At 38.3% G+C, this 26,622-nt stretch overlaps 1 long non-coding RNA gene across 1 annotated transcript in view; it reads left to right on the top strand.

The window, feature by feature from the left end:
* LOC134751459 (uncharacterized) overlaps positions 1-26,622 on the top strand; it is a 255,547-nt gene that overhangs the window by 132,440 nt on the left and 96,485 nt on the right. Inside the window, exon 2 of the long non-coding RNA XR_010128661.1 lies at positions 24,326-24,459. This is a non-coding gene — a long non-coding RNA (uncharacterized LOC134751459). The remainder of the gene's footprint in view (positions 1-24,325; positions 24,460-26,622) is intronic.

Here is a 26,622-nt window from a genome sequence, read left to right as displayed (position 1 = left end):
GAAAATGAGAGGTATGTGTGTAGGCTGATGTGATTTTTAAAGGACATATTCCATTTTTAGGGTTTCGTACCCAAAGGGTAAAAACGGGACCCTATTACTAAGACTCCGCTGTCCGTCTGTCCGTCTGGCCGTCTGTCTCCTCTGTCCGTCTGTCTGTCACCAGGCTGTATCTCATCAACCGTGATAGCTAGACAGCTGAAATTTTCACAGATGATGTATTTCTGTTGCCGCTATAACAACAAATACTAAAAAGTACGGAACCCTCGGTGCGTGAGTCCGACTCGCACGTGGCCGGTTTTTAGGAAGTTATGAATACAAAGCCTGGATAGGTTGAGGTTACATTGAAATTTTTTTTTTTCACTTAAAACTTGAACCAAAGGGAAATCAACTTTATGTTCCAAATAATGTGGTTTAAATTTAAATGGCTTACACTGAGTGGCTGACCACCGCAGGACGAAGCTAGGAACAAAGGCATTTTGAAAACATTTCCTTAGATATAATGTTTAGGACAGAAAATATTATAAACATACATATTTAATATACTCATATTTCGAATTATTTTTATTATTATTTACCGCTTTATTTCTTACTATTACTAGTATGTAACTCGGTTACACAGTGAATTCCCCGACGTTGCCCGGTACTGTTTGCAGTTCCCCAATAACACCTCTCATAAAAAATTACATACTAAGCCAATGTACCTATAGGCAATGTATGTTGGATCCGAAACCGAGGCCATGTCGGAACGGCCGGCTGGGGTGCACTAACAGTTATAAGAACGGGTAAGAGTGCTTTAGATATTACATGTTCGCTATAAGAGAGTGCGATACAGTTTTTTTTTTACATATTTGCCTTATCAAAAAAAAAAACATTTAAAGATAATCATACACTTAATAAGTAGGTTTATTGTTGTTGAACTATTTTCCAGTGATATAACACTTGTTTAAGAAATTATCATCTCAGTAGGTAAATTATGTCTGCGTAGCGAAGTGTCTATAGGTAAATAAATCGTACGTATTAAAACTTGTAACTAAGCCAAGCAATAAGAAGATACATACATACATACATACATATAATCACGCCTATTTCCCGGAGGGGTAGGCAGAGACCACGGATTTCCACTTGCTACGATCCTGACATACCTCTTTCGCTTCCTTCACTTTCATAACATTCCTCATACACGCTCGCCGGTTTAGGGTGCTCTTGACCTGGCCTTTCTTCAGGATTTCCCCGATCTGATCAGAGAAAGTCCGCCGAGGTCTGCCCCTTCCAACTCCCGTTTCTACCTCTCCCTTATATACTCTCTTTGTTAGCCTCCTTTCACTCATTCTTTCCAAGTGTCCAAACCATCTCAACATACCTTTCTCAATTTTTGTCACTACATCTTCGCTCAGTCCACACTTTTCCCTTATCACACTGTTCCTAATTCTATCTTGTAATCTCACCCCACATACACTTCTCAACGCTCTCATTTCCACTGCATTGACTTGGCTTTGATGCCTCTTCTGCCATACCCAACTTTCGCTACCATACATAAGTGTAGGCACCAGCACCCCTCTATGCACAGCCAACCGTGCCTTTTGCGACACCTTCTGGCTGCTCATAAAAGCGTTAAGTGCCCCATTCACGCGATTTCCAGCACTCACTCTCCTTTCAATATCTTTATCATGCTTACCGTCCCTAGTGAATAATGTTCCCAGATACACAAACTCTTTCACTTGTTCTACTCTTTCTTGACCAATCAAAATTTCACAGTTTGTCATATATTCCTCCTTTTCAAATACCATAACTTTCGTCTTACTTACATTTATTTTCATTCCTTTCCTTTCAAAAGATCCATGCATTCTAGTTACCATCTCCTGCAACTCTTCACCCGATGACGCTAGCAATACCAGGTCATCAGCGTAAAGAAGACATTTGACGGGTAACCCACTCATTCTCAGCCCACACTCATCATTTCTCAAATCATGCAAACTACTGTCCATGAACAGATTAAACAGCCACGGTGACGCTACACATCCCTGCCTAACACCCTTTTCGATGCTAAACCACTCAGTGTACGACCCGTTTACTCTCACACAAGCACTGGAATCCTCATAGAGCGATTTCAGTGCCTGAATGAGACGGCCGCTCAATCCATACACCGACAGTACCGACCAAAGTTCATTCCTCACCACTCTGTCATAAGCCTTTTCCAAATCCACGAAAGCGCAATAGACCTTCTGACCTTTGGCCAAATACTTTTCGGCTATGCATCGCAAGGAAAAGACTTGATCCGTACATCCCATACCCTTTCGGAATCCCGCTTGTGCATCCCATACTTTTTCATCGGTTTCTTTCACTACTCTCTCAATCAATATCTTTGCATACAATTTGCCGACGACGCTGAGTAAGCTAATGCCTCTGTAGTTTTTGCAATCCAGTTGTGATCCCTTTCCTTTGTAAAGAGGTACAATGACGGCCTTGCACCAGTCCCTGGGCACTTGACCGGTTCTGAAGCACATATTGAAAAGGCGGTACAACTGACTTGCTACAATGCCTTGTCCAGCTTTCAGCATCTCGACAGAAACTCTATCATACCCTGCAGCCTTCCCTGATTTTATTCCTTTCAACGCTTTCACAATTTCATCCATGCTAATACTATCTTCGTTCTCCGACACGTTTTCAATGCTTTCATTCAACTCCAAAATTGACGTGCTTGCCTTCTCTTTATCAAACAAACTTTCAAAATACTCTTTCCATCTTTCTAAGATGCATTCTTCCTCATTCACTAATCTTCCATTCTTGTCTTTTATTGACTTTAGCTCAGAATTCTGGGTGTTACCCCTGGCTAAACGAACGGACTTCCAGAAAAACTTTATATTTGTTTGGAAATCTTGAGAGAGCCTTTCTTCCATTTTATCTTTCTGTTCGTCTTTCTTTCTGTCTACTAATTCCTTTACTAACACTTTCATTCTTCTATAATCCTTTTTCGCTTCACTGACTTCGTCAAATGACTTCGACAGATAAGAAGGAATAAGAAGATATAGAGGGAAATGCTAGGAGACAATTTTTGACTCGGACTTTACGTACGTAACTACTATGTACGTAATACGTAACTTTGTTTGGACTAGTTAGGTGAACATATCAGAAGTCCTCGGCTTGAATGTCCTATTTTTCGGTTTTTCACTTATATCTTGGAAACTTTGCGTCTTAGCGACATGACTACTTAAACATAACGAAAGCTGATTAAAATTAGCTACAAGTTCAAATTAGTCAAATTTTTCGATATCTTAAATAGGGTTCCCTATTTTGTTGCAGAAAGGTTTTTGACATGTTTTTGTATTGCATAATGTTACTTGGCAGAATTACCTTTCGCATACTACCATTTAGCATCAATCACTTCGCAGAGTTTTAAAATTCCGAACCATGTTTTGGTATACTCTCGATGATCATAATAGTCAATTGAGCGAATATTAATTTCGCAGAATAATATGTTGCAAAATAATTACGTAGCATAATTCGATCGCTAGAAAAATGTATTATTTTGCCAAAAGCTGCACCATTATAGGGCGTCCATAGTTAAGGGCGCGCGGAGCATAACCGAGTAATTTTCGAAGACAACGGACCGTGTTCCTACACGCCTCTAACGCATCCGAGCCGCGTTTGCTACTCGCCAGGAGAGTTACTGTACAGGAGAGTTACTGGACGGGCGGGTTACTTGCCCTCCGACTCCGGACAGTGGTCCTACACGCTTCTTATGCATCCGAGCCGCGTTTGCTACTCGCCAGGAGAGTTACTGGACAGGCGGGTTACTTGCCCTCCGACTCCGGACAGTGGTCCTACACGCCTCTAATGCATCCGAGTCGCGTTTGCTACTCGCCAGGAGAGTTACAGTTTAGGTAAGTTACTTGCCCTCCGACTACGCACAGTGGTCGTATAGGCGAGTTGTTGAGTTGTCGAAAGGCAGGTACTCGCCTGTCCATTGGCAAAGTGACAAACTAATGTGGTTTCATACGTCCCCGAGGGCCTAAAGCCAACATCGAAAATCGTTATATGCCTTTCCATCGCTCGATTATGCAAGAGCAATAGAGAGGCAGATAGCGAAATTTATAAACTAAAATTACATACAGACTAAAACTATAGATATTTATAAAATGTTAATAAATGTTAAAGTTTACCACGAAAATGGTCTCGCCTCAGCATAATGCTGACCCGAAAGTCAGCGCTGATCTTCCTGGTGATTTCAACTTATATTTGAATAAACAACAATATCATTATGTTATTTAAACCCAACCCAATTAGAACTCAAGTTATTACCAACGATTTTGTGAACTTCAATTTAACAATGCATTTCCGTCTATTATTCTAATTCCATGTCAAGTAGCGTAATTAGAGTCTAAACGAGGCATTAAGGCGAAGCTCTAAGAAAGCAATTTGGTCCGAGATAAGTACTCTAGCCTTAATTGCCCATACAAATGGTAGTTTTGTAACGCTTTGTATGCTAGTTTAATTTGTGGTTTGAATGTTCTAAAGCAAGGTTCGTTGACAATGTGTGCTAGTTAGGAGACCTAAATTTGGTTAGAAGTCTAGTGTGTCAAAATATGTAGATTAATTACAATGAGAGTAATAACTAATAATGGGGATGGCCGGTGGAAGTATTTTACAGATTCTAAAAACTATGTAGATATAGAAAGGATGCCAATCTCTTATGGCAGAATTGTTGTAAAAGTGACCGCTTTCAGATTTAAATAATAGTTCCTAATCTCTCCGGTGGCGCTAGTTAGGCTCTGGGACATGAGTATAACATAAACCATATAAGGCAACAAATAACCCGGCCAAATTACGTAGGTTGTTTTTGGTAGTATTTCGGTGTATGGTGGCGCCGCCTAATTACTGTTTTTTGATGGACACTTTTCATACATAGAGATTTGGCTCCTTTATATAGTCTCCATGCTAAAAACTCTTGAGCGGATCTACATTGTGTCAAATTCTTGTTTTTTTTTTTCAAAATTTTATGGCCTGGATGCCAGCCCTTTAAGCTAAATCTCTTAGAACAAAACTAGAGAAAGGGGCAAGCTATGATGGCGCCATCTATGCAAGCCTTTGACAGTTGCCAACCCCATTAAGGATGTTTTTTTATAATTTGGAATGCGTCTTTGGCCACGCCCAAACTTATTTATTTATAGCCTGGCAATTTTGACGAAGTGTACAATACCTAAACTTATTCTTCCATGTGACGAAAAATGTAGTGCATAAAAAGAAAATATTAATTTAAAACAAGGAAACATAATGGCCGCCCACTATAGGAAAAACAAAAAAACCAGTAATGAAGTGTAAAAGCCAAGCTCACCCCAATTTTAATATTTCACTTAAATCTGTTCAAAACAAATCAATCATTCTTTATTCTTTGTTGGAAAAAACTCGTTTACTTAGGATTTATTTGATTTATGGAAGCGCAATAATCGGAATATAATTAATATTAATAGTTGTTTTTCTAACGAGCATTAGAATATTGATATTAATTGAAAAGACGACGATGCAAATATTTGTTTTCAATTAGGTATTATTTCTTGGTGGGTGGAATAGTAAGAAAATCTCATTAGATCAGAATCCCTACTAATATTTTAAATGCGAAAGTAACTACTCTGTCTGTCTGTCTGTTACCTCTTCACGCTTAAACCGCTGAACCGACTTAGAGGAGATTTGGTATGGAGATATTTTGAGGCCCGGGGAAGACCATAGGATAGTTATTATATCAATCATCATTATCATTCGACACAGACGAAGTCGCGGGCAAGAGCACTTCGATCGTGACATTGGTATACAACAGGGATGTAATGTGGTTTTATCGGAACCGAAAGCGGAACCAGCTGTTTTTAATTTAGTTTATCAAAACCAGAAACGGAATCGGAAACGAAAACGGAACCGGAACCAGAACCGTAGCCTGATGTGGATGAGGTGTTAAGAGTAGGTCAATAAAAATGAGAGGTATAAAGTTGTATGTTTTCGATGCCGCGCTAAGCTTTGACATCCGATATAACTTCCAATTCAAAAATATCGGAATCGGAACCGAAGCGGATGTGGAATACGAAACGGAAGTTCCGACTTGTCGGAACCGGAACCGGAGCTCCGTAACTTCCCTGTATACAATAGGTATTTTGTTTGAATATGCTATACTAGAAATTTCAGCTATTACATACTATTATTACCATGCAAGCGCCACAAAATAACTGAAGTAACGCAATGTAGTTCACATGAAGTGTTGGTTTGCAATGCAAACATTCACAACGCTTGCCGAGTGGAGGCGAATCGGACGTAAATTATTAAATAAACATTGTGAATTTGGGACAATCTGATGTGGAAACTAGTTCTAAAGTAAACAAGGTTTGTGATACACTAGTTGACGATATAGCCAAATATTAGGTATATGGCGATAAATGTGATGTTTTCAAGCAAAATGTACCACATTGTCGCTTACCATAAGGACGAAATTTGCTTGTATCTATACGAATAATCTGTTAGATTAGAGCGTCTTTATGGTAAGCGTCAATGTGGTACCTGTTGCTTGAAAACGACACAAATACGACTTGGTATATAAAACATTGGATAGGTTACAAAACAAGGCACGAGCGAATTCGTTCGCTAGCACGTCGATCGCCATGTTAATGTTAACAATTGTGCATATGACTATCGTATTAAATTTTGCAATGTTTAAAATAGTTTCATTACTACGATACTGGCAGACAACGCAAAACCCCTGAAAGTAAAACTTTGTAATTTAAAACTTTATATATTATATTCCTCAAGTGTTGTAGAGCTCCACTAATGAAGTTTTTTATTTTTTTTATTGGAAAGTTCAACAGCGTTTACAGTAAATAATATAGAAAATACCTACACTTATAAGCATAGCCAATAACAAAACTCGCTGGATATTTTTAGAAACATTTTATTTTTTATTTTTTTGTAAATTAAAAGTCCAATAGTGTGTAAATCGGGTTCACTTTTGTATCGACTGCTACAAAGTAGCGGACAAAGGCGAATTATCAATATAATATATACTACACCTTATAAATAAAGAAACAATAAAAGTTACAAATGTCTCGTGTTACGACAGTCGTATACATAAAACCATCGTGTGTTCGCTTCAGCGAACGCGCGATCGGAATAACACCTTAAACTAGCGACATTTCGTTCAAAAATATTTACACTGAGCTCAAAAACTACGCGAAAATTCCATTATACCACTACAAACATTGGATATTATGATTTTTTAACGCGAAACCTTTTGGGAAATAACGTCTTGCGAATGCTGAAAATTTGATACAGTGGATTTAGAAGGTGGAACGCGTTATACTAAACTGAACCTTAAGAGCTGTGAGATAAAGTTTAAGATTGTTAACAGAAGTACAGTCGTTATTAATTCTGAGCGGCCAAGGTGCTCAAAAATATCTGAACATGCACTAAAGTCTTGATAATAGAGGCTGGATAAAATGTAATGGCAATAATTTTGAGAATATGCTTTATTGCTATAACACCAATTAACAGTCTAAGAACAAATTAAATTATTTTCTATGAAAATATTTTAATTTGTGGTTTTTCAAGTAGATCAGGGGGGTAGGGGGGGGGGGGGTAGGGGGGGTAGAGTAGTAGGTCAGGGGGCGCCACAAGCCTTCGGGAATTGTCATATACTTGGAAATTTCGACCCATGCCACCGTGACCGGATAGCCGAGCGGTTCAGGCACCTGTCCGGTAAACGGGGTACGCTGGTTCGATTCCAGCTCTGGACACTGGAGGCTTTGGTCATTTTTTCCGTCTTATTTGACATTTATTTCAGTTTACCAATTAACAGGCAATCATTATTAATTTTCTCATTTCCATCCCTCTTTTCACCCTCTTTAGGGATGACTTCCGACATAAAAACTATCGTATATATCCTTCCCCGGGACTTAAAACTATTTCTATGCCAAATTTAAACTAAATCCGTTCAGCGGTTTAAGCGTGAAGAGGTAACAGACAGACATACACTTTCGCATTTATAATATTAGTATGGATATGGATTGATCCTTATGTTTTTGTTACTTACTTAATTTTGAACTTATTTCTGCTATCTAGTTAGTTTTAGTTCTAGTCTAAGTTATAGTTTTATCGGGCTTCACTGAAAATCTGCGTCACGTAGTGTGTCCTAAGATTCACTTCGGGACTGGAGCTGAGTGAAGACCTTTTAGCACATTCTGTTCGTCTAAATGAATTAATTTTTTATGTTATTTTTGTGCTAATAAATATTTATTTCTTATTCTTATATTTGTCACCTTGGTCATTTCAATGATGTCAACATGAAAATCATGAAATCAAATTGACATTAGCAAAACTCGAAAGACCTTTGATTTCACTTCAGCAAAACTCATTCCCGTTTTGGACAAGTATACTCGTAATCACAGAAAGTTTGTTTCATAAACTACTCCCGCAACCACTTAACTTAAATTTATTTACTTTTGAACTTTTCAACAGTTTAATTATTAACTTGGCCGTTTTTATGTGACTTGGCCTCGGCTCTACCCACTTGGAGTTTGCGGGTAAATTAATGTATTTTGAGATTTTGTTGTTGAAGTTGAGATTTAAAATACGTCACAGCTTTTATAGGGTTCCCTTAATCCATCCGCGGCTTAACTCGGTGTCTTAGTACTAAGAAAACTTCAATTTGGAATAGGCACTTAAATATAAGTTTAAATGCCTCCTATTAGCCTCGTCGTGGAGGCCTCGGGGCAACAAAGGAGTGGAGGCCCCCTGGCCCCAAATTATTTTGCCGAAGTCTCTATTGTGGGGGCCCCTCTTTTGTAGATGCCCCGGGGCTGTAGCCCGGTTGCCCTTCCCTATATCCGGCCCTGACCCTGCTTATGAAGCAGAAGGCCCCAGGTTCCAATTCCGGTAAGGGCATTTATTTGTGAGTTCATCACTGATATTTTTTTTGAGTTATGGATGTTTTTAATGTAAGTATATATGTATATCATCGTCTAGTGCCCACAAAACAAGCCTTACGCATCGTACTACGTAGGCGAACAACACGCGAACGCGAAGCGAAGCGATGCGGCGCGGGGTGAATCAATCCATTCATACCTATAGAAGTGTTCTACGTGGGCGATCTCGTTGCGAACGCGAACGCCGTAAGCCCGCCGCGCCGCACCGCTTCGCTTCGCGTTCATAAGTTGTTCGCTCACGTAAGACGCTGCGTATTATTGAGCTAGGTCGATTTGTGTAAGATTTTCCCATAATATTTATTAATCACGCCGACAAAGTAGTAAAATAATAAGCAAAAAAATAACTTGAGTGATGTTTTAGATAAAATTAAACTAAATGCCATACGAGATCGAAAATATTATAAAATAGACTAGCGATCCGCCCCGGCTTCGCACGGGTGCAATGCTGATATATTATACATATAAACCTTCCTCTTGAACCACTCTATCTATTAAAAAAATCCGCATCAAAATCCGTTGCGTAGTTTTAAAGATCTAAGCATACATAGGGACAGACAGCAGGAAGCGACGTTTGTTTTATACTATGTAGTGATTTCCAATTTGTAATCATTTCAAAACGTAGCGAACTTCCAAAGTGTTTTTAACATTTTCAACACTACAACAACGACTTGTAAAAATATTCCCGCAATGTTTTCCTTATTTCACGTCCGTAAAATTGTGTTACCAACATTTCATATTTTCTGTGATGAAACGTACCTCTAGAGGCAATTACGGGACTCAATGAGTCCTCGACTCGAAATTCACGAGCGAAAGTGTCGACTTCTGTCAATTGTGATTAAGCGAGGCGTTCAGTTTTAACTGACTTGGCGTATTTTCACAAACGCGTTTTTAAGGCAATTTTTGATGGTGTTAATGAACGTGTGCTGTTTTGTTTTGTGAGTGCTGGGAATTGGTGCATTAAGTAAAACTTGATGCATTTTTCACTTCTGACGGAACGAGGACGATATATGCTGTTTGATTATTTTTTTAAGCTCTTAGATTAGTAGTAGACAGACGGCTGGATGTAGGACTCGACTCTCATATCGCTTTCATAGACTTAGAGAAAGCCTTTGATAAAGTTAACTGGAGAAAAATGATGAGCATCTTGAAAGAAGTAGGAGTAGACTATAGAGATAGAAGAATAATCTACCAACTTTACAAGGAGCAGGAGGCGTTGATGGAAGTGGGAGAGGAAATTGGGAATGCAAGGATTAGACAAGGAGTACGACAGGGGTGTCCACTTTCACCTTTAATATTTAATATATACATAGAATACGCTATACGAAAAATTGTTGAAGCAGACAAGGGAGGGGTAAAATTCAATGGGGAGAAAATACATTTTATACGATTTGCAGACGACATCGCGGCGTTTGCAGAAACTTCAGCTCAACTAGAACATCTAATGTTAACAATGGACACAGTATTTAACGAATTAGGCTTAAAGATAAACATAAAGAAAACTAAGACCCTTATAACTTCAAAACGCAAAACTAATCATCCTCCAATAGTTCTCAACAACATCCCAATTCAGCAGGTTGATAGTTTCAAATATTTAGGTAGCTTAATTACCAGGGACTCCAGGTGCACACCAGACATCGTTTCAAGGATTGCTATGGCAAAAAAAGCTTTCAACCAGAGGAAACAATTATTGAAATCCCGTTTATCATGCAGAAGCAAGAAGCTACTGATTAAGGTGTACATCTGGAGTATAGCCCTTTATGGAAGTGAAACGTGGACAATGACCCTAAGAGATAGAAAGAGAATGGAAGCATTTGAAATGTGGTGCTGGAGGCGAATGGAAGGCATTAGTTGGAGAGACAGGATAACGAATGAGGAGGTGCTAAGAAGAGTGAGTGAAAGAGAAAGAGCTATTCTGAACACTATTGCAAATAGACGCGGGAAAATGATTGGACACTTAATACGACACGACTACTTCTTTAAAACTATCCTGGAGGGGCGGATAGGAAGGAAGCGGGGTAGAGGAAAACCCAGAGGCAGCTTTTTAGATCAAGTGAAAGAAAAAGTAGGGGTCGTGTCGTATCAAAAAGTCAAAGAGCTGGCGCGGGATAGGGAAAGCTGGAAGATACTCCACCGACAAGAGAATAACTCTTAAGTTAATGATGATGATGATTATTTTTAACAATCAAACAGCTAACAAAGAGAGTGTATAAGGGAGAGGTAGAAACGGGAGTTGGAAGGGGCAGACCTCGGCGGACTTTGGCTGATCAGATCGGGGAAATCCTGAAGAAAGGCCAGGTCAAGAGCACCCTAAACCGGCGAGCGTGTATGAGGAATGTTATGAAAGTGAAGGAAGCGAAAGAGGTATGCCAGGATCGTAGCAAGTGGAAATCCGTGGTCTCTGCCTACCCCTCCGGGAAATAGGCGTGATTATATGTATATATATATGTATGTATGATAATTTTTTTGCATACAAATTAATATTCCCAGATATCTAAAATGGTCTAAAGGTTTTCTGTAATGGATTTGACCAGCCGTCTATTTCACCAACTTGACAATTGACACCTGACAATTTCCTCTGGTTGGTTAGTAACGACGGTACATAGCATTGCTTACAATTTACCGTGAATTGTCAATGTCAGGTAACAATTGTCAGCGTGGTGAAATAGCTAGCAGTCTGCGAACCAACAATGGTTGTTAGATATGTTTAAACTTACAGATGGAGTATGAAGTGTACACGGAAAGAACATGTCTGGTGACTTTTTTCGGAAAATGAGATTTTCGGATAATGTCTAATAATGACTAATAATGCTCCTATTAGTTATGTCTTTTGCTACTACTGTATAATATAATATATGTAACACAACTTTTTTTTTAGTTAAAAAAGACGTGGTCACGGAATTACCATACATTCTGACATGGTTCCAAATTTTAAAACCGCGATTACTCAAAATGATACTAAAGTGACTAGACATGTTCTTTCCGTGTACCCTTCATATGTTTCAAGCAGTTTTTCTTTACCTTCTTAGTTATATCGCGTGAGCTACGTAGGTATATGTACGTAATAGAAAACCACTATGAGAAACTAGGCTGAAAAATATAAAATTTACACATGTTTTACGTTGCTGCGTTCCAAATCAACTTTTCTCCACATAAACACATCTTCCACAGGTATTTTCACACTTTTCATGTCCTGTTTTCAATTTCAACACATTTTTCACAGGTATTTTCACAGTTTTCTTGTGGTTTCACGAGCACAAGACAATTGTGACGAAACACATTGTCTACGGATGATATGTGCCATGCCACCAAAAGGGTACTTATTGTCGCTTGTCAGTAAGGCGCTATTTCCATATAGCTTCAATTAGAAATCAACCTTATCGACAACCGACAATGTGGTACCTTTTGGTTAAAAACGTCACATATTAACATTGTAAACTCAACAAGTTTGAGAACAAATACAATTATTTTATTAAATATTTTGATTTGTGTTTTTTAAAGTAGTCACACTACTATATATAAATTAAAAACTGTAATAGATGTCATATATCTGTAATAGATGTTTTTCTTTAATATATGACATCTATTACAGTTTTTTAAATTTATATATAGTAGTGTGACTACTTTAAAAAACACAAATCAAAATATTTAATAAAATAATTGTATTTGTTCTCAAACTTGTTCATAGATGGCAGCACCAGTCTCTCTCGCTACAACGTAAATCCGTAAGGAGTTCGTTTAGGAGGTGCAAGCGCGCACTGCTTGCCCTTAGAGCTGGTCAAAGACGCCTAGTCTTACTAAGATGGCATATTGTAAACTCAAGTCATAAAAGCCTTTTGACGTCAGGTTTCTATTTCAACCTCGTGCAGATTTTTAGCAAAATATTGCTAACACCCTATGCTATCACACACACACACACCAGCCACTATTAGCCATAATAGAAATTGGAAAACACAGACAGTCAGAGTTACTTTCGCATTAATAATATGTGCCATTTTCAACCAAAAGGGTACTTATTGTCGCTTGTCAGCTAAGGCGCTATTTCCATATAGCTTCAATTAGAAATCAACCTTATTAACAAGCGACAATGTGGTACCTTTTAGTTGAAAACGTCACATATTAGTACGGATTTTAATCAATATAGCGAGTAGGTACGTACGGGCAGAAACGCTAATCTAAAGGCTCTCATTTCTAAAAGAACTTCGCTCTTGGCATTTACGTGACATTTAACAAACTCCATTACAACGAAGTAAAACAACATTTCCCTTTTGATCCCTAAGTAGTTAATAAAAGCTCAAAACAAAACACTACAAAGAGCAAAGGCAATCAGCAAATTCATCCGATTCGGAAACAATTAAGTCCCACTGTCCGGAATAGATAGGTAACATAGTTACGAATTCGACTGTACATGCATTTTGTATGGCGACGGACAGAGGGATTTTTTTAGTGTCAAGTCAGGGATTACCTTACGTAGACTCCTCATTACGAACGCTCGGGACTCCCTCTGGTCGCATAACAACTTTTGTCATATTTTTAATTGTCATAACACTTTATGCATAAAATTGTAAGTCATAAAAATCTTTAGTCCGAATTATTCCTGAGCATGCTGTCATAAATGAGTTATGTCATAATTTTTATAGTCATTAATTTAATTCGCAGAATATTTTAAGTCATCTGTTTGATATCCATAATTGTTTTTCGTTCGAAGTATCGCAATGCATAGTATTAATATAGACATAAAAAATTAAGTCATATATTTAGTGGTGATAATATGTTTTTTTCATAAATGTTACAAAGAATGAATAATAAATATGTATGGTTGTGAGGAACAAATATTACTTTAGTCTTAATCATAATCACACAAACTTACATGTTCCATCTAACACAAGTGATCTGTGCGTCAAGTAGATAGCTATACGATTCGATTTTGATTAAAGGCGGCGAAAAATGGGAAATTTTTGCATGGATACCTTCACAAAGCCGGCACTGACCTTATATTCCACTTGTGTGACAAGCATTCGCTTCTAGAAAACCAATATAAGCTTTACTACTTGATTTATTGCAATAACAAACAACAATAAATAAAGCCTTAAAGAAAAATTACAAACTAAAATTAAAAACAAAATAAAAATACTATAACTAAGTTACTGGCTCCAGCTCGGTGCCTTGTGGCAAGGTGCGTAGAAGCCTGGCGGCATTGCCGCGCTGGACGGCAATGCCAAATGCCGCCAATGCGTTGCGCGAGGTAGGAGCCAGCTCAGCCAGCCCTCCTGTCACCCGTTGCCTCCACGACGCGCTTCGCCAGCTTTCTGAAAATGCTGTGGGCGCCAGGTCCCCACGGCCCTAGGGTTTCCACCGCAAACGGCTCAAACATACAGCCAGAATCAATGGCAGCACTAGCTCTACTATCTGATTCCTATTATTAGCTTTCTATAACGCCTATCGTGCCAAACATTGCCTGACTTGAAAAGCAATTATTTACCAAGCAGCTTTTGTTTTTATTTCTTGATTATACATAGTAAATTAACACTTCCACAGTATTTTTTCTGGGATAAAAACTATTATATATTCTCTCCCGGGACTCAAACTATCTTCAAACCAAATTTCATCTGAATCGGTATAGCAGTTAAAGCGTGAAGAGGTTAGTTAGTTTATGGATGCTTACGGTATATATGTACTTATGTTCTATTCTATTCAATTATTATTTATAGTTTGGAGCCTGTCGTGTCCCATTGCTGGGCAAAGGCCTCCCCCAATTTCTCCACAGATCTCTGTCCAGTGCTGTGTCTGGCCACTCCTTTAAGAAGGAGTCCAGTTCATCCCGCCATCGCCGGCAGATCCCCGATTTGAGTTTTCGGGCTCCCACTCTGTGGCGATTTTGCCCCACATCTCATTCGGCATTCGGCAGACGTGACCAGCCCAGTCCCATTTTAGCTTGGCTTATATCAAAATTATATTGGTTTGACCATTGACTAGTGTTTCACAAGCGATGATTATTGGACGTTGTGTCCAGAAAAAGTATACGTGACTAATTTTTCGCTTGGAAAGCTGTTAGTCCAATCAAAAATGAAATGTGAAAAATGTTTCGAGCTTTTCGAAAATAACCTGTCGCCTAGCCTATATTGCTAACGAATGAAGAGAAATTTTAACATAGACATAATATTGCCTATTTAGAACATTTTTCAAACGAAATAATGGCTAAAGTTAACATCAACATCCTGCGAGAGTTTTTCAACCGTACTTGGTTTTGTTTATCAACTTGAATGTTTTGCACACTAGGAAAAGTGACATCTCACTAGGAAAATCCCGTTTTAGTTTATAATAATGTGTAAAAACCGGCTAAATGCGAGTCGGGCTCGCGCACGAAGGGTTCCGTACCAATACGCAAAAAAATCACGTTTGTTGTATGGGAACCCCACAAATATTTATTTTATTCTGTTTTTAGTATTTGTTGCTATAGCGGCAACAGAAATACATCATCTGTGAAGATTTCAACTGTCTAGCTAAAAGTTTAAATCATTGTTAGTAAAGCCTAAGGTAAGTATAATGTTTCATCATGAGTGGTTTTTTTCGCTAATGTACCCCGTATTTACGGAGTTATATTTATTAGTAAGTAATAGTGTAGTTCAGATTATGCAAAATTATGAAATATTACTCGTAACATGTCAACTAAACATGATTTTCTTTTCAAATAATATATTCATGTTCTAATAACAAAACTTAAAATACGTGAGTTACCCGTTTTAAAATGTAGTAGGTATATAACATACTGAGATCTTGAGCTTTGCTAGATACGATAGATGTGAAATTTGGTTGAAAACTGTACTTTTATAGGTTGTTTTTTAAAACTTTTTAAGTTTTAAAAACACGCCACCATCTTTGTTCTCTAAAACATCTCGAACTTCGGCCATTTCACGAAATATGATTATAATATTGTCATTGGAGAGAAACCAGTATGGTATTGGAAGCCGGCCAAAATTTGAGATATGGTCTTCGAGAGCTTGTCGCTGAGAAAAGGGTGGGACATGCCTGCAGGGGAGCTATTCCCAAGTCGATCTAAAGCAGGGGGTCACAAACTAACGGCCAGCAAGACTAAAGCTCCAAATGGTTCCTGTAATAGTACACACGGTGCTGCTCGCCAGTTCTGTTATGAACTTGGCTTGACCTGCCTGGGATAAAGCAAACTTTTGTTTTAATGTAATAGCAGCAAGCTGACGAGCCGATGGGAAGCGGTGAACGTCGCCAATGGACAAATCAACATAAGAGGAGCTTCTTACGCGGTGCTGATCCTTGAGAACCCTGATTACTCGCGTTGGAAAACCCCATATCGTTGCACAAAGAAAATACCTCAGCAGGTAACTCATTCCACATTCTGCACCTTCGAAGAAACGACGGAGAACGCCAAATGAAAAGAAAAAACCGGACCGAATCGGACTCGCCCACCGAGGGCTCCGTACTTATTAGTATTTGTTGTTATAGCGGCAACAGAAACACATAATTTGTGAAAATTTCAACTGGCTGTATCTCATGAACCGTGATAGCTAGGGTTCATGAGATACAGCCTGGTGACAGACAGACGGACACACAGAGGGACAGACGGACAGTGGAGTATTAGTAATAGAGTCCCGTTTTTACCCTTTGGGTACGGAAACTTAAAAATGTATCGGAACGACAGATGCTACGGCAAATCACGTGACTAAAGGTTTTGGAATTTTCTACTAGCGATTGTCATTTTGGCTAGACCCCAGTGCTATGTATACAATTGGAATGACATCAGGAGTTAGAGCGGTGCAGTTTATCTCTCGTATAAAGCATTGCAACATTTGTAAGTGCGAAAGAGAGAACCGCCATTCGTTGTGATTAGTGGTAAAATGTGAGACAAATATCACCCACTTCTTTAAGTTTACGGACATATAAACGGAGCTTTTACTGCATTTTTGACTTGGAAAAATGGTCTTACACATATTACTGTTAGTTATCCCTTTTCCATATAGTCAGTTTTCAATATTCCCCAATACACAATTTCCCGCTATTAAAAATAAAGTTGTGATTGGTCATTAAAAGTTTTGATTGCCTAAAATAAAATTTTAACGAGCTTATAAAGTGTCCCACTGCTATCGCTAGGCCTAATTGAATAAATAATATTTTAAATCTTGAATTTTATTGCTCTTGAAAGGTGGATAACGAAATTTCGGTTTTCGGTTAGACATAGTACATAGTACATAAAAGTAGTTATAGACGCGCCACCGAGCGACCGGGGGTAAGAGAAAGAATATTCATATAAAATTTGGGTACCATAGGATTTTTTCTCTTTCACTCTTATAAGTTTCGGTATTTCGCAATCGCCTCCTACCTATGATGCTACCCGGTCGGTGATAAGGACAAATCATAGCACTATTTTCTCTTTCCTCTTATAGGAATCGCAATAAGACTATCTTTCTCTATCAAAGTGTCAGGCCCTTGTTTACAACATACTCGTACAATATGGCTGCCAATGAATAGCCGTTTAATTACGGCTTAAGCTGTCAGTCTCTAAATTCAAATGGCGGCCAGAACGGTCCGGACACGATAAAAACAGGCGCAATGACAAATGTGGGTCAGTAGCGACGCACACCCTGGGACACAGTGGATATAATACAGTAAAATTCATAAAACTTTACAAGCCTTAATATTTCATGCTTTATCCCTTTCTTACAGTCAAAATGACAGATTAAGACAAACGATTGATACCTAATTGAGGCTCGTAGCGCGTTTATGAACGCCAAGATGAGTTACATGCGCGTCGCCGACACTAACACTCCGCACCCTCGTTGAGCTCTGGCAACCTTAATACTCACCGGCAAGAACACAACACTATGAGTAGGGTCTAGTGTTATTTGGCTGCGGTTTTCTGTAAAGTGGAGGTTCTTCCCCAGTCGGGTTCAGCTCTAGATCTGGAATGACATCCAGATGTTTGTGAACTCGCTCGTACCTACTGCAACTTTCTCCCATATCGCGAGATGTCAAATACAGCGGTGGTCGGAACCAACCGTTTGAAAAAAGGAAAATGTAATACACTATTCCTAGAGCCCGTATCGATATACTAGCAACGACAGACTACAAATGAACTCTAAGTCTATGGAATAAGGTTTACGTATTGCCAGTTACAGTATCGATGTAGTACAGGAATTATTAACGCGAGCGTTTTAGAGATTGCCTTTTGGTCTGAATGTTGGGATGTCTTATTAATCTGTCAATGGCAATTGATCTACTTTTTACCTGATAACCGATTAGGCGAATACATACACAGCTACAACGAGTACTAATCGCAAAAACAGTTTTATTGAATTAATGAATTAGTGCATTTGACTTAAGCGCACGATAACCTTATGTAATGTATGTTTGTACGGATCAAATCTTGCAAGTTAAATTTGACCCACTTCCCGACTTCCAAAGAATCTGAAAGTTTGCATACATATGTAAGTCGGGTGACAATGCAATATCATGGTACCATCGAGCTGATATGATGCTGGAGACATGAAATGGCCATAGGAACTCTATGATAAAACAACGAAACCTAATTGTGTTTGGGGTTTTAAGAATTGTATCGATGAGTATTAGTTACCTGTGGAAAGAAAAGTACAGTCAGCGATAAAAGCTTGTACCAAAAATATTTTTTTTGCCAAAAACTCATTCTAAGAGAAAAATGTATTGAGAGCTGTTACATTTATTCCATCCCTCCCGAACTGCCCCTTGTTGTACAAACAAACCTATCAAAAACCCGCGCCAAAACTAATCTAGATACAATTCCCTATGCAATAGAACCGTCCGAACGCCGTGCAAGATAAATCTATCAATGCTATCGAACTGGCAGCAAAAAGAACTACCTCACACATGTAAAGATTATATGTATGGATAGAACCAAACAGGGTATTGTTATAGTTAAAACTTTTTTGAGCTGATGACCGTTTACACAGCGTACTACGTAGGCGAACAACACGCGTACGCGAAGCGAAGCGTGCGGCGCGGGGTGAATCAATCCTTCAACCAATTCAATCATTTGAAACAGCCACACAGGCACAGACACAGGTATAGTCTTCATCTTCTCAAATTACTTTTTCGTCTAAGACGGTAATCTGTTAACTTGTGCGAGCTGTCGACCTTTGTGTGCCATTGTGTGTTGGCGCGTGCCACGGCGCGTGCGGCGCTCACACACATGTTGGTAAAATACATATGTACAACATTTCTCCAACTGATACTAACATATAAGGATTTATCGCTCTCGTCATAAACCATTTTGATATTTAAATGGCAACTCCATTTTTAATATTGGTATAAATGATTTAAAATTGAATCGTAAATATATCTCATAAGCCTGAATAAAGTCATTAAATCGTAAATTCGGGCAATTAATTGAATCAGAATAGGCTTATTAAAAGTTAACGCGTGGCAGCGAAGCACACGATTAATCCTTGTACAGTCGGATAAAACTGGCTGCACATTATATTTTTAATAGCTCTTTTGGGTTCAAGGCATAAGCGGTAGGGATTGGATCTCAAACTGTGCTCACGTCTTTCCTGTATACATACTCAAAAGTTAAGGGCTATGAAGGTGAAAGTAAATCTTTATTGCAAACCATGGTATTATTTCATTGCGTTATATATTATTGCTAAAATAACATCATACTATGATTCCATGATTCCACTACATTATAAATCTCGAAGTTTAGGGAAGAGGGAGAGTGCAGATACACATATATGGCGTAAAAATGGCATCTCTAATTCAATTAATTAATGTTATATGCTCGAATTTAAACTATCGTGAGACATACTATCTTAGCTAACTTAGCGGTTTCACTCACGTATCTTTAGTCACTCGCCGATATGTTTCGGAGAGCCTAGCTAGGTCTCCATTTTCAAGCACTAAGAGTGAAGCACTCGGTGAGTAGCGGTCACGACGGGTAGACATGTCGTGCAAGTGACTAAAAATACGTGAGTGAAACCGCTAAGGTAGCTGCTAAGCTCTATGTTCTATGTTATTTATTAGTTCAAAGATAGATAAGGTAAGATATTAGGTTATTAATTGTAAATCAAGATGTTGGGCAAACGACTCTTATTTATTGACACTACTGTTTTGACGAAAACGCCATAATAGAAAACCACAAAAAATCTTAACACTTGTACCACAAAGTAATAGCAAGTGAGATAAATAACACTATTTGTCTCGCTCGACCAGCCACCGCCTCGTAGCGGGGTCACGTGTCACCCTTAACAGGCTTTGGCCTGAAAAAAGGACATGAAAGAATTTTCAGCCAGATTTCATAGTTTCACTATTGAAGGCGTTGGATAATAATTATAATTAATAATACTATTAATTCATAAAAAAGGTACTCATCATATCAGCCTTTTATCGCCCGCTGCTGAGCATAGGCCTCTCTTCGAGTACGCCACTTATCCCGGTCCTGAGTCAATCTCATCAAGAAGTGACCCGCAGTCTTCCGAATGTCGTCCACTCAACGAGCTAACGGACGCCAGGCACTCCTTTCGTCTGAAAGCGGCCACCATTCCATTAACATTTTGGCCCACCTGCCATCACTGTGTGGCAACATGTCCTGCCCAGCTCCATTTAATGTAATGACGTATCCGACGTCTTGCACCTTGGTGCGGCGTCGGATCTCGACATTCCTCACTCGGTCTTGAAGTTTGATGCCGAGCATGGCGCGCTCCATGGCTCTCTGTTGCCATTCGGATTTTATGCACAGCCTCCTTAGTGAACGTCCATGTCTCAGCAACTTAGAAAGAGGTACTAAAAATTGCTAAAAGACAGGTAATTTTACATCAAATAGTTTAAGTTAGTGAAATGGGACTGGGTCGGCCATGTCTGCCGCATGCATCCACAGAGGTGGGCCAAAATAGCCACGATATGGGTGCCGGAGCGAGGGCGAGGAGCTGCCAGGCCCAGCTGGTTAAAAGCCCTCTCGATTGTTCAAAAACTAATGAGAAAGTTGCATTTTATCCACATGTGTGGCAAGTATTCTGATCCGATTTTTGAGTTATTTCTTTATGTTAGCTAGGCATTTTCACTTAAAAGCTTACCATTTACTTTTTTTAGAAAATCCATCAACTTTTGGGTTATTTTTATTTTTACTCAGAATCACGAGGACTATCGATTTAAAAAAAAAATGTCCCCAGAAAAATGACAGTTTTGTATCGCATTTTTTCATACATTTTCTATAGACCGTTACAAAACTGACACCCAAAATTTGTATGAAAAACTGGGGACACTTTAATTCTTTGTCTCATTCAATAATACTCGTGATTCTGAGTCTAAATAACCCAAAAGTTGATGGTTTTCGAAAAAAAGTTAATGGTACCATTTTTTTTGAAAACCCCCAGCTGGTAGAAATGACTTATAAATGATTATTTTGAATTGGTCTGATTTTTGTTGGTATTTTACAGTTAGTTAGTACGAGTATTCTCCTCGCGTTGGAGTGATGAAAAATGTTGTGTTTCATTCGGTGGCAAAGTTCGTTCAACCTTCGTACGACGTAATATTAGCACGAGCGGTTAAACAAAAACTTTGCCCCCTTGTAAAACAAATAAGTATTATTAGAACATGAAAGTATAAAGCGCAGGCTTCGCCATCTGTCATGTTACAAAAAACTCATCAGTCTCAGGTTTCGTCAAAAAATAGATTCAGACATCAAAACTTGCCAAGACAATTTTAATTTGTCTAAATAAAGATTCAAATTAGATTGGAATTGGAGACCTTTTTTTTTTATAGGCGTCTGCGCCGCTAGAGGATAAATATACTTTAAATTTAGTATCTACGTAAACAGGATAAAATATGTATTATAAACTCCCACTCTAAAAGTAGATGAAACATAAATATTCTGATACTTTCAAACTTATAATGAAACCAGTTTTAAACATTATCGCCCACATTCTAACTAACACAACTGTCTAACTGTCTAAAGTTTGGCGAAACTTTTGTATACCTAGACATAAGTATTTTTTTGAAATATTTATAAAATATTGAGGGCTACATATTTGCGCCGTTTGGCGTAGAAACTCTGGGACCGTGGGGGCCCAGCGCAAAAACCCTTTTCTACGAAATTTCCCAGCGCCTTATTGATACCTCAGGTGACCGGAGGGCTAGCAGACACCTCGGCCAGAGGATAAGCCTGGCCATCCACAAAGGTAACGCTGCCAGCCTTCTGGGCACTATAACGCATGAAGGTGACCTGGGGGGTTACCTATACTGTATTTTTTTGAAATAAAAAAAATAAATAAAAAAATTTAATTTAGTATGTTTTGCGATCCAAACAATAATGCTGATTTTATGTTGTTATTTCGTTACCTATACCGTTATTTTTATAAAAAAAAATGTAATTTAGTATATTTTGCGATCCAAACAATAATGCTGATTTTAAAGCCAGGAAATCAGGAGAAAACTAAAAAAATGTCGCGCCGCGCAAAACTTGCGACGGAAGATAGGGCCGTTGCGCGGGTTTTTACCTTTTATCTCAATAACTCTGAAAATAAACATCTGTTTAAAATGTTGCTCGAGAGCTCCATCGACTATATCACTATAGTTGGTCAAGCAAATCTTGTCACTAGAAAACGGCGGCAAATTTAAAAAAATGTAGGCGCGAAAGGTTATCGTCCCATAGAAAATTTAAATTTCGCGCCTTTTTTTACTGACAAAATTTGCTTGACCAACTATAAGCTATTTTATACTAAAATTATACTACTATGATATGCAGGGTAACGATATGGACAACTGGAAATATATGAAAAATAAGTTTTTGTGGTTTTTAGGGTTCCTTACCCAAAGGGTAAAAACGGGACTCTATTACTAAGACTCCGCTGTCCGTCTGTCTGTCACCAGGCTGTATCTCATGAACCGTAATAGCTAGAGAGTTGAAATTTTCACAGATGATGTATTTCTGTTGCTGTTATAACAACAAATACTAAAAACAGAATAAAATAAATATTTAAGTGGGGCTTCTATACAACAAACGCGATTTTTTTGCTGTTTTTTGCGTTATGGTACGGAACCCTTCTTGCGCGAGTCCGACTCGCACTTGGCCGCGGTTTCGGGTAGGCGAGGTCAAGGAAGGCAATGATTTCATTAATGGGGTTGGCCGGTCGAAGTGTTTAGCAGATGGCGCCAGCATAGCTTGCCCTGTCAATCCCTAGAATTGTGTCAAATTTTAGATTTTTAATGGAATTTTATGCCCTGGATGCCAGCCCTTTAAGCCAAATCTCATAGAAAAAGGGGCAATCTATGATGACGCCATCTATGCAAACCTTTGACAGTTGCCTACCCCATTCATTCAAATCCAGACGGTGACACTTAACGTTCGTAACCCTTCACAATAACCAGCGAACGACTTCCTAAATATCCCAATTTTCTTCTTTCCATAACATAATACTGCCACTCAAAAACTTACCCTAAATCTTTAAAGTCAAGATTCAATTTCGGCCAAAAACCAGCGTACCATAAAATAATAATGGCCGAAATGCGCACACTAAATAGCCGATTCAAAAACCGAAATTAACTGTCAAATGTAGAAAGAAATTATGGAAATTAGGCTCTGTGATTGTGGGAACCTTTTGTTCGTATTAGGAATACAAATATTTGACGTTAGTTTTTGAAATGGTAATGAGTAATGAGCTAATGCATGAGGTAACACCATAAGTACAAACAACGGGAGTTAGCAAGAAACCTTAAAAATTTGATCCATACAGAGTGGATTGTGACATACACAAAAAAAACCGGACAAGTGCGAGTCGGACTCGCGTTCCAAGGGTTTCGTACATTCCACAATTTAAACAATGTATTTTTTATGTGAAATGTCTTAAAAAAAACCCGTAGGGGTCGGATCAAAAACTAAGTAATTAAGTCCGACTCACGCTAGACTGCACATTTCTAATAGGTTTTCCGGTAATCTATAGGTAAAGATCTATTTTGTGTATTTTTTTCTAAATTTTTGACCCAGTAGTTTCGGAGATAAAGGGGGGGAATGGTCATTTTTTGCCTATTTTCTTGAATAACTTCTAAACTATTTATTTTAAAATTATAAAAAAATATATTTGAGATCCTCACAATGAGCTATTTCATTTGATATGTAACACGATATAGTTTACAAACTTTATTTTTTAATTTTCTCATTTACCCCCCAAAAGTGGCCCCCGTGTTTAAAATTAATATGTTTACGTTACATGTCCATCTTTGGGTCACAAACTTACATATGTGTACCAAATTTCAACTTAATTGGTCCAGTAGTTTCGGAGAAAATAGGCTGTGACAGACGGACAGACAGACAGACAGACATACAGACATACAGACAGACAGACAGATAGACAGACAGACAGACGCGTGTTCAGAGGGCCTACCGCGAAAACCGAAACTCGCAAATTGCGGGGATCTTTCTCTTTTACTCTCATTAAGACGTAATTAGAGTGACAGAGAAAAATGCCCGCAATTGATGAACTTCGATTTTCGCTGTTATAGCCCAGAAGTCCAGTCTCAAGTCAGGCCTGAGATACACTTGTAAGTTTTACTTACGTAAGTAGGGACACAGCTATACTACAGAATGAGATATGAATATCGTTATCTCATTTTAACAAATAGCTTTGTCCCTACTTACATTAATAAAACTTCACAAGTGTATCTCAAGTCTTGAATAAAATGAGAATTTTATTAATTAAGTCGTCTACGTAAACAAAGTAATAAAATGGAGGAAGAGCGTACCATCGCCTACACTGTTAACTGACAGTTTGAACCTTATTACACAAGACATAAGGTCCACCGATGGACAGTTAAGTGTTGCTGTTTGTACTACAAACAATTTATTAATTTCCCTTCAGTCTCCGTGAGGGGGTCAAAGAGTTCACTTAGAAAATATAATTTAGGCCCTTAGCACACGAGGAGTAGGCGTGAGCCTCGCGTCAGTGTGGCGTGTTAAGAGTACGAGAGGCGTAGAGTTCTGGGCACCAAGCGTCGCGTAAGCGTGCATGATCGTTATGTTTGCATAGAAGTTCTTCACGCTTACGCCCGTCGTCATGGCGACAGAGATCTCACGTTGCGCTCTCTTTCTACGTGACGCTCACGCTACGCTGACGAGACGCTCACGTCTACGCCTCGTGTGGTGAAGGCCTTAAGATTGAAAGTAATAAAATTAAAACAAAAGGCATTCGATAATAGTCCTTGAAATTGTTGTCGTTTAAAGTTCTGAAAATACTCAATACCACCCAAAACATAGGTGTAAAAAATACCCCTTTACACATCTGAATGTTTTCTGTGCGATCTCAATGTGCAAAAAACGGCGCAGGTTTCTGTCAAAGACCTTATAATCAAACTGGACATTTTGTAATAAGTCACTTTTGAAATGCTATTATAATATGACCTTGAGTGACGTCACAGTCACTTTTCATCTCTCTACGGCCGCTATAACAACAAAACTTTAAGTGGGGCTCCCATACAACAAACGTGATTTTTTTTGCTTTTTTTTGCGTAATTGTAAAGAACCCTTCGTGCGCGAGTCCGACCGGTATTTCGATTTACGGTAGTCTGGAATATTATAGTATAAAGCTAAAATCCCTTATCAAACGGCTAACGTAGTCATCAAAACATAATTATAGCTACACTCAAGTTAATTCGGATCCTTTGGCCCGTAAAATTTTCGAGCATAAACTCCCGCTCGAACTAAAAACGACGGAAGCGCCGTTGCACTCCTAATACTTAGCGTCATTCTTACGCTAGCGGTCATGAATTAAGATCATTTAAAAAAAGACGTATGTGCCATGTGAAATGTATGCACATACGTCGTTTTGTTATGTACGTAGATTCAATCCCAGGACAATGCGGCTTAATTTTAACTTGGAGTTACCATGGTTATTAAAATGCAAACAGCCCTTTAAGCATGAAATATAAAAAATAATTTGGTTTTGTCAACTGTTCCGAGAAATTGTTTTGCTATTACATCGTGATATACAGAATGAGCTTGAACAAAGCAATTATTATATCGTGATACAGGTGAGCTTGAACAAAGCAATTATTACCTCGTGATATACAGGTGAGCTTGAACAAAGCAATTATTACATCGTGATATACAGGGTGAGCAACTAACTTAACAGACTGACGCTTTTTTTGAAAAAAATATGTTACAAGGATTAGGATTATTATGTTACTCAGTTCTAAAAATTTTTTTCTACTCATCCTGGTCAATCGAATATGCAATATACATAATATGATGCTCGCTTTTAATTGTATTATCTTAGCACAGTACCAATTGCATGAAATAAGATAAATTAAATGTCCCAGAATATTACTATGGTAACTATGGTAAAATTTGGTGGTAATTTGGTGGTATGGTTTAATTTTGTCAGGTTTTTAATGTATATGTAATCAAACCTAATGTAATATTACTAAAGTCAGGGCATGATTAGTTTCTATAATAACCACGACCCCCAATTTCAATATTTAAATATGTATGTCTATGTTATTCAGAATCCTATTGTTTAGTTTAGTATCATAATAATAAATTACAGGAAGTATAAATTATTCTACGTTAATCTAGGTATAATATAGGACCACTTGGTGGTAACTTTGGATACTCCAGGTATCTCCAGTTTGATTTATTGCTCGTGTTATGTGAAACACCCTGTATATGAATTTATAT

Source organism: Cydia strobilella, chromosome 22 (assembly GCF_947568885.1).
Source record: "Cydia strobilella chromosome 22, ilCydStro3.1, whole genome shotgun sequence".
Lineage (NCBI taxonomy): Eukaryota > Metazoa > Arthropoda > Insecta > Lepidoptera > Tortricidae > Cydia > Cydia strobilella.
Note: the sequence above shows the minus strand (reverse complement) of the source record. Positions and strands in the feature narration are given on the sequence as shown.